At 39.9% G+C, this 9,540-nt stretch overlaps 1 protein-coding gene across 6 annotated transcripts in view; it reads left to right on the top strand.

Moving 5' to 3' along the window:
- The window catches only part of CTNND1 (catenin delta 1), a 48,296-nt gene continuing 38,756 nt past the window's right edge, over nt 1–9,540 (top strand). For 5 of the 6 annotated variants that reach the window (XM_081798063.1, XM_081798061.1, XM_081798062.1 and 2 more), the window contains exon 1: nt 1–258. The gene's annotated coding sequence lies outside the window, so the exon portion shown is untranslated. The remainder of the gene's footprint in view (nt 259–9,540) is intronic. The other variant, XM_031018248.2, reaches the window with a different exon arrangement.

The following is a 9,540-nucleotide window of genomic DNA, read 5'->3' as shown; positions in this document are numbered from 1 at the left end:
TCACCACCCAGGCTCCCTAGCCTTTGGCTGGGTGCAACTTCCATTTTAGGTGTTGGATCTGAGAGGAAAAAAAAAAAAAGAGAGAGACTGAGAGAGAGGGAGAGAGAGAGAGAGAGAGAAAGAAGAGCAGGAAAGATCCTGAAAGGAGGAAGCGGTGGCGAAAAATCAAGTACCTTGCTGGATTTGTCTTTCTCAGCACATTGACGAAGCCTTGGGTTTCTTTCTTAAAGGACTGGTTTTTAGAAGTCAACATTTGAGGTGTGTGCCTTTTTAAAAAATGTGTGTACAGACGGGTAAAGGAGGAGAAGCCAAGTCGAATTTTTGTCTTACGGTAACCAGAGGGAAGTTAAAAAGGAGAGAATCTGCTCCGCTGACGGGTGACTTTTAAGCAATTATTAGTTTTTCTTTCTACTTACTTTGGGGAATTTGGGTATTATATTAAAAAGTAAAATATTCAAAACCCAGAAACAAACTTCTAGGTCTAATATAGAGATGAATAGATTCAGAGGGGTGAGAGCAAATTTACATTTACATGTAAATTTACATTTTGGTGTGTTCTCTGATTTTATATTTTTCTGGTTTAAGCTAACAAACTTCTATTTTCAGAGCCCAAACCAAAAGTTCGGTTTTTCAGCATGTTGCGTGTGGGTTGGGAAAGGAATTTGTCCTGGTCAGAAGCTAGTTGTAAGATGGTTCTTCGTATGTTTCAAAACTTCTTTTCCTGTTATCATTAGATTCGTGGAAGTGGAAAGTTGTAGGGAGCTTTGCAGCTTTAAATGGTGGTGTTTTTTTTTCCCCCCAGAGAGTTTGAACAGCCCAGATCAGTTTCAGCCCTGCTGTTCCTGGGTGGATCCCTCTTTTACTTTTCCAGGTGCGGTGGGTGGGAGCCTCATTCTCCTGCTAGAGTAGCCTCCCTGCTTTGCTTTATGAAAGAAAACAAATGGATCCCTGTTAAACTGCCATTCCTTTTCTTCCTAAGACTACCTTTGATGGCAGAGATTTGTGGAGGTGTCGTAGGTTCAGTTTGCAAGTACCATAACGTTTGGTTTCTGTGTTTCAAGGGATAAGGAAATTCTAATCATGCCTTTTCAGTTCACCTGAATAAAGTGGCAACACACCTGGAAATATTTTCAGCATTGTGCTCTCTGAAGGAGCCATGGATTAAATAAGATGAGGTTAAGAGAAAACACTCAATGCAAACTTTAGTGTTTAGAATGCATTTAAGAAAGCACAACAGGAATTCTTATTTTTAAGCCAACTGAAAGTTGTTTTTTGGAGGTGAGTTTTTTGGTTTGGTTAATTTGCTGTGAAATCAGAAAACTGTAAGGGCTGAAGGCCCATGACTGCTTTTATATATTTAATCTTAAGATTTGTTTTTTGTTTTTGCAGATACATTCTTGCAAAAATACTGTTTGTAGATAATTATATAGCCAACTCATCAGTAGCTGAAAACTGAGTGTTCCCTTCTTTCTGTCTTTGAAAATGCAAATTGGTCTGAAAATTATAGCTGGAATAGGTACTGCCCTGATTGTAACAAGATGGGCCTTAATAGATAAGCTGCTCTTTAGCTTTAAACTGGTATGTATCTTTAGTAATCCTCTGGTTTTTGTGCCCTCCCCCCATTCTTTTGAGACCACAACACTTCCTTAAATTTCTTTTCCAGAATAAGAGTATTTCTTGAAAGATGATTTCATCCTTGTGAGGTTGTGGCTTCAGAGGAAACAACTTTGTTCCTTCTTTTAATATAATCTGTTCGAGGGCTACAGTAAAATCTTGATGTCTGGATCCCATAATTATAGCAAGTGCAGTTAAAAAGAAAGGAAAAAGACAATGTGTACAGTCTGTTGGGCTGTAGTTCTCATTTAATATTTTCCAAATTTTCTTTCAAACATTTCTCTGCCTTGACTCCAGCCTAGGGGAGGTTTCTTGGTGGATCTTCGGAGGGTTGGTCCTGTTGCTGCCAGAGTGTCGGTTTTCCACTCAACCTTTAGGGGGAGGGATAAGGGAATCTGAAGGAGGAGTACAAAGGCAGTTTGAAAATAGGTTCTGGATGACTGAGTGGTGGTGATTTGGTTCCAGCTTTAAATACTGGGCTTTGTGTAGCTGCAGTGAGCATCCTAGTAACTAGCGTACAGGACTATTTCCACAACTGAGGCTTTGTTTTGACTGGTGTGTACTATAGAGCCTTTTGGTTGATAAGATGGAAGATTTGTCTTTTACCTCACCTCTACTAGTTCTTTCAGGAAATATAAGGGGTGCAAATAAGTAAATCTTTTATTTTTTGTTTTGCTCCTCATTTTGGTTTTTGGGTAAAAAATGACAAGTAAGTATGAGTTGTGCAGATTTTTATTTTATTTTTTTGTTTGACTCCTATATACTGTTGGTTTCTTTGTTATATGACTAAGGTACGGTCTGTGTATTCCAGGTGGGTGTCTCTTTTGAGTGGTTAGAGTTCTAGTGCCTATCTTAGGGTTCCAAATTATGGAGAGTCACAGAGGCAAGGATATGTTCTCTGAGTATAAAAATTGGGACTGTTGGAGATGTTAAAAAAAAAAAACTCCGAGTAATTGCAATTCAGCCTTAGGTTTATGAGGTAGTTGCTCTCTAGGGATGGGTGAGACAGGATAGATGCAAATAAATTAAGCATAGATCACTATACAGTTGGAATAACAAAATGATTAGCTCTGTATAATTTATTGTTTTCTGTTTTAGAACCTGATGGTCCCCTGTTATTTCCAGCCCTCTCTCCCCGCCCCCTTGTTGTTTTTTACTGCGTGCTAAGCATTTTGCATAAACTATTTACTTAATTTCCCACAACTGTTTTTTAAGGAATGTGAGCCTCAGAGAAGCTGAGGTTTGCTGAAAATCTCACTGCCTGTAAGTGGCCAAGGCCAGGATTAAATCCTTGTCTGACTAACTACAAAGTCCATGGACTTAGCCACTAATGTACTACTTATTCTCTAGAGAGAACAGAAACAAGAACCAGAACTAAAATGAGCCCTTGATAGAGGCAGAAGTGTTTAATTTTGCAGAGGGCCAGCCCCCACTTAGATTTCCAACCCCCTGCATGTTGGGATAATATATGTAAAAACCCATTTTCCATAAATCCCATAGGGAGCTGAATATGTTAGAATGGTATTATCTCAGTCTTTAAAACAGGGATCTTCCCATATGCTCATCGTTGCTGTCCTGATTTCTTAAACTTACCGGAAATGCCTCCAACTTTGATTATCGGTGAAATTTCTTCTTCCAGACAATTTTCAGGGATGTGGTTTGGAATGATCTTGCCAACTTGCAGGGAGAGGCTTGTAACAGTAGCTCAAAAATGTTCATCACACTGTGTTAAAATTGTCTACTTATTTTTGTCTTTCCCTCTAGACTGTGAGCTGCTTGAGTGTAGATGCTGTGTTACTTCTGTGTCCTCTTAGCACCTATCTCAGTGTCTGGTATATACCGAGGTGTCAGTAAGCCTTGGTTAAATAAGGCACTTGATATGGGAATCACTGAGGGACTTTTGTGGGGAAGGCTAAAAGAAAGTTGAGATAGGAAGCAATACAACTGAGATTAATGAAATCACATTGTGATTTAGATACTTCTGCTGTAGTTTGTAGTTTCGACCTTTTACACATTTCCTACCTCCATTTTTAGGGTTTCTGGAGATAATTGAAGATTTAAAATTTTAATTAAAAACAAAATTTTGTTTCTTTTCTGTGAAAGCTGTCCAAAGAATAGGATAAAAAGTAAGGGTCCTAATATTTTATAATCTAGGCAGCTGTTAACTTCAACCACTGAAACCTTAAATACAGCCATTGTCTAGGGGAGAGGCACTGCTTACCTGGAACTTTACTAAGGCAGCAGCAGGGACATACTGCTTTCAGACATGTTGGAAGTGAGTGGTTTTAAATATACTAGTTAATAAAAACATAAAAAGCTTGGGATGATAGTTTTGAACATCAGTGTTCTAAAGAAAGTATGTTCGGATATCATTGTAGTTTTTTTATCAGTGCTTCTGCCATGAAACTTCAGGAGATTTTGTTCACAGAGTGTATTGGGAAGTTTATGAATTTAAGAACCCAAATTGGTATTCATGGGTAATTTAGAACGATAGTCACAAGAAACTTGCCTAAAAGAATGATGCGTAGGTTATCAGTATGTGATTTCATGTTCTCTTCCATTGCACAAGGATTCAAATGCCTTGATCATAAAGCTGAAACATGGATCGCTCTGCCTAAATGCAGCTGCCTGCAAGGTTTCCAATAGAGAGCATTGATACAGCCTGGCAGGGACAGAGGAAGGAGGGAAGAACTGATATTCTGGTTAGAACTAGCAAGGGGGAAACAAGTGTATGGATAGATTTGTATTTGGTTATATCGTATAATGTATTTTTGGGAGTAAATGCGCCCATCCCCCCGTATTTGGGATTACATGTCATTGGTTATTAAATATTAAACATTGAGAATGGAGCCCGCATTTAGTGTTGTGGTTCAGGGACAGTGTTACCCATTTTTAGGCCCATTTCTTCAGTTGAGTCCTTCAGTCTGACTGGAGTGATGTGGGCAGTTTAGATCGGGCATTTCGTGGGGACATTATAAGGATCGTTTTCTTTTAAAGCCTTCTTTGCTGGCCAACAGGTAGTTTGGTCATCACTTTTACAAAAGATATCCCATTATATGATGATAAAAGCAACTTCAAACTTTTAATCTTGAAAAAAATTTCAAACTTAGAGGAAAGTTCTAAGAATAGCGCAAGAACTCCTGTGTATCCTTCAGTCATCTAGACACCCATGGTTAACCTTTTGCCTCAAATGCTTTGTTATTCTGTATTTTTTGATCAATATGCTGACCGAACAGAATTTCCAGTCTAAGAGTTCCACACATCTGGAGAGGCAAGGCAGTGTAGCATAGTGCTTAAGAGCATGGATCCCTGAGCTAGTCTACCTGGGATCAACTCTTGCTCTGCCACCTACTAGCGTTTGCCTTGGGCAAATTGTTTAACCGCCCTAAGCTTTGGTCTCTGTTGGTAAAATGAGGACAATATTATCCATCTCATAGAATTGTTGTGATGCTTAAGTGATTTAATAAATGTAAAAATGGTGCTCATGGTAATGCCTTGTAAGTTTTTGCTATTAGAATGGATGCTTTAAATGAATTCAGATTATCATTTGTCTGTTGGACTAAATAAATACCCTTTAAGGTCTCTTAAAACCTGATATTCTAGGGTATAGATGTTTGTATTAGGGAATAAATGGGCTTCCTGGATGAGTAAGCTGTTTTTTAAATTTAATATTTTATTTATTTATTTTTAAAGATTCATTTATTGAGAGAGAGCATGCACGCAGCAGGGAGGGGCAGTAGGAGAGGGTGTCTTAAGCAGACTCTACCTTGAGTGGGGAGCTCGATGTAGGGCTCCATCTCAGGACCCATCACAACCTGAGCCAAAGCCAAGAGTCTGGCGCTTAAATGCACAACCCAGGTGCCTCTAAGATTTTATTTTATGATTATTTTTAAAAAATATTTATTTATTTATTTATTTGACAGAGAGGGAGAGAGGGACAGCGAGAGAGGGAATACAAGCAGGGGGAGTGGGAGAGGGAGAAGCAGGCTTCCCGCAGAGCAGGGAGCCCAATGGAGGACTCGATCCCAGAACCCTGGGATCATGACCTGAGCTGAAGGCAGACGTTTAAGAACTGAGCCACCCAGGTGCCCCTAAGATTTTATTTTTAAGTAATGTTTATACCCAACGTGGGACTTGAACTTACAGCCCCAAGATCTTGCATGCTGTACAAACTGAGCCAGCCAGGCGCCCCAAGCTAACTTTTTTTTAATGGGGAAAAAAAGTGTGTAATAGTAGGCAAGTCTGGGGAGTTATTTGGGCAGGGTTGTCCAAACTATAGAGATGGATAGCTTTTAATAAAGTGAGGCATTACTGGGAGAAAAGAAACAGATTGCAGAGCTTGAATATCTTACAGTAATTTCTTCAGAGACCTGGAGACTTTAGGGGAAAGCAGCCATACAGGTTTCTCCCATTCTTTAAAATAGTTATTTATTTTAGAGAGTGCGCACTGGTGTGCACGCGCACACAGACTAGGGGGAGGAGGAGCAGAGGCAGAGGGAGAAGCAGGCTCTCCGCTGAATAAGGAGCCTGATGTGGGGCTCGATCCAGGACCCTGAGATCATGACCTGAGCCGAAAGCAGACGCTTACCTGACTGAGCCACCCAGGTACCCCTCTCCCATCTTTTCCGTCTACAAGAGACAGCACTCCAGCATCCAAGGGTAAACTTTCTTTAATTTTGCAGAGAATGGGCTGGAAAAGCTTTGTTTGGGCTTACTATTCTTGACTTTGGACCAGATTCTTTTTTTTTTTTTTAATTTTAATTTTTTTTAAAGATTTTATTTATTTATTTGACAGAGAGACACAGAGAGAGAGGGAACACAAGCCAGGGGAAAGGGAGAGGGAGAAGCAGGCCTCCCGCTGAGCAGGGAGCCCAATGCAGGGCTCGATCCCAGGACCCTGAGATCATGACCTGAGCTGAAGGCAGAGGCTTAACGACTGAGCCACCCAGGTGCTCCTTTTTTTTTTTTTTTTTAAAGATTTTATTTATTTATTTGACAGAGAGATAGCGAGAGAGGGAACACAAGCAGGGGGAGTGGGAGAGGGAGAAACAGGCTCCCTGCAGAGCAGGGAGCCTGACACGGGGCTTGATCCCAGGACCCCAGGATCATGACCCGAGCTGAAGGCAGACGCCCAACGACTGAGCCACCCAGGCGCCCCTGGACCAGATTCTTTATCCCACCAGGATTTTGTAAGGTAATATTCAGCTATGAATGGTTGTACAGGAAACTACATAGAAAAAAGCCTGCCTTCATACCATCCCTTTTCTTGAAATAAACTTCCCTCTTTTATGTTCAGGAAACATCATTCTCTCTTTTTTTTAAGATTTTATTTATTTGACAGAGAGACACAGTGAGAGAGGGAACACAAGCAGGGGGAGTGGGAGAGGGAGAAGCAGGCTCCCTGCTGAGCTGGGGGAGCCCGATGTGGGGCTCCATCCCAGGACTCTGGGATCATGACCTGAGCTGAAGGCAGATGCTTAATGACTGAGCCACCCAGGCGCCCCCATTCTCTATTTTCAACCCTTATTTATGGACTTCGTAAAACTGGGGCGTGTAGAAATTTTGAGTTCATCAATGTTTCAATGCTACCTGTAAGAAATGTGCTTCTAAGAAAGAGGTCTGCTCTTGTATGTGGAAAAGACAAACTGTGGCCTGTGGGAAATGTATATGTGTTAGATGCAGCCTTGCCTGGAAACTTCTGGGTTTCTTCTAGCTGAAGGTTTTCCTTCTCGTCATGAAACCGGTGTTCTGAATAGTATTTAAACTAATTTCTGTTGGCACTCCATAGCTTCTTATCATAACTCCCCACCCAACTCTTTACATTTTTTTAACCCGCGTTTCCATCTATTGATTCTTCTACATTTTCTCCCTTTTGTTTGCTTTCCTGATCTCTGGTGTCCCCTATCTTTTCTCTTGAGGTTGGTAGTCTTCATGGGCATTGTTTTGCCTTGCTAACACTTAATATGGAAGAAGTTTCTGATTCTTATCATAGAATAAATTGTACTTAATGTGCTAAAGGTACAAGTATTAGGATACTGCTTCTGGTTTATTCAGTTAGATCTAGATTAAGATAAATTGTGATTCAAGAAGATCTCTTCTAGTAATTCAGATTAGTTTTTATCTTTTTTATTTTCAGATCTCATCCACATTTACTAATTAATTACTCATTTTGGGTCACTTGACAGTGGAGCAAAAGTGTGTGCTTCCTGTGTTTTTCTCTGTTGGAATGCAGTAGCACATTGAGAGACTGCTTTGTGGTGTGAAAAGATTTTTGTTTTAGGGAGCTTATATTTTAAGAAACCAAAATATATTCTGATGGTTGAGGACCTAACACATTTTGTAGAAACTAGGTCAACTTTTCAGTACTTTTATCAAAGCACCTACAGTTTCCATTTCTTCGCAGGTAAAGTGAATCTCATTGAAACAGTGTAGCTGGTGTATATTCAGCACACTTTTAAAATAGAGTACCCTGTTTTAAAGGAGGAATTAGTGACAGTCTGATTTGTTTCCACTGTTTCTGTGTTGGAATGGGGGAAGTTCTGTAACCTCTCTGCTGTTCTGTTCTCCATTGACTACTTTGTAAACCAGGGCAGAGTTGGTCATTTGAATGTGTACCCTGCTGAAGGTCAGCCAAATCTGCAGGTCAGGCTACAAGAGACCCCAGCTGATGGGCCAAAGATCACAATTAGAAAAAAGTAAAGAAAGTTACATTAAATGGAAATCAGAGATGTCATTAAGTGCATTTCTGAAATTAAGTATCATCACAGATCTTTCAGAAAGAGGGCTCCCAACAGTAAGCAAGAATCTTTTTACTCTTTCTTATTTTTATTTTTAAAAATTGCCTTCTTAGGCTATTTTAAGAAAACATGACAGCATTCTTTCTTTGTCCCATCCTGTTATCTTACTACTTACATGAGCTCTTATATACATGTGAAAATACCTGTTTTGCAACCACTCATAAGACTCAGAAGACAGTATGTGGCCCAACATATTAATTGAAAGAGTGCCTGCCTGGCTCAGTAGGTGGAGCACGCAACTCTTGATCTCGGGGTTGTGGGTTTGAGCCCCATGTTGGGTGTGGAGATTACTTAAAAAATCTTTAAAAAAATTAAAGACTGAATTGTTTTGCACATGTATATGTCACTCTCTTGGTATAGAACTTTATTGCTAGAAACTTTTTTGGCAGGAGAGGGGCAGGATTTCTTTACTCCAAATACTTAGTTTTAACAATACAATAGTTATCTTTTAAATCTCCTAACAAGATGTAGTGAATAAAACTTTGTGTGCAAAAGTATAGAAAGAAAAATGAACAGAGTTGAGTTTTCTAAAATTTAACTTTTGTTTTCATTGGAAAAGTGAAACATCTTTGTTCATTTAAGAGAAATTTGAGGGATACCTGGGTGGCTCAGTCAGTTAAGCGTCTGCCTTCGGCTCAGGTCATGATCCCAGGGTCCTGGGATCGAGCCCCGCGTTGGGCTCCTTCCTTGGCGGGGAGCCTGCTTCGCCCTCTGCCTGCTGTTCCCCCTGCTTGTGCTCTCTCTCTCTCTCTCTCTGACAAATAAATAAAATCTTTAAAAGAAATAAAAAATTTGAGAGCCTGTGGTATGCTATGCACTAGAATATAACAGTACACCAGATAGACCTCACAGAGTTTATATTCTAGTTGGAAGAGATAGATAATAAATAAGTAAATGTATAGTATGCCAGAGTGTGGTGATATTACTGAGAAAAAATAAAGCAGAATATGTAGAATGGTGAATAAGAAGTGCAAGGGTAGGAGTGAAGTTTTTAAATATAGAGAGTGGTTGGGGAAGGCCTCACTTAATAAGGTATGTTTGAGAGAGACCTAAAAGATATTAGGGTGAAGTCATGTATATATGAGTAGAAAGTGCAAAGGTCCTGAGGCTCGTTGTTACCAGTGAGCAA

Source organism: Leptonychotes weddellii, chromosome 11, assembly GCF_054177405.1.
Source record: "Leptonychotes weddellii isolate Sample4059 chromosome 11, ASM5417740v2, whole genome shotgun sequence".
Classification (NCBI taxonomy): Eukaryota; Metazoa; Chordata; class Mammalia; order Carnivora; family Phocidae; genus Leptonychotes; species Leptonychotes weddellii.
This window is presented reverse-complemented; position numbering and strand designations above follow the sequence as displayed.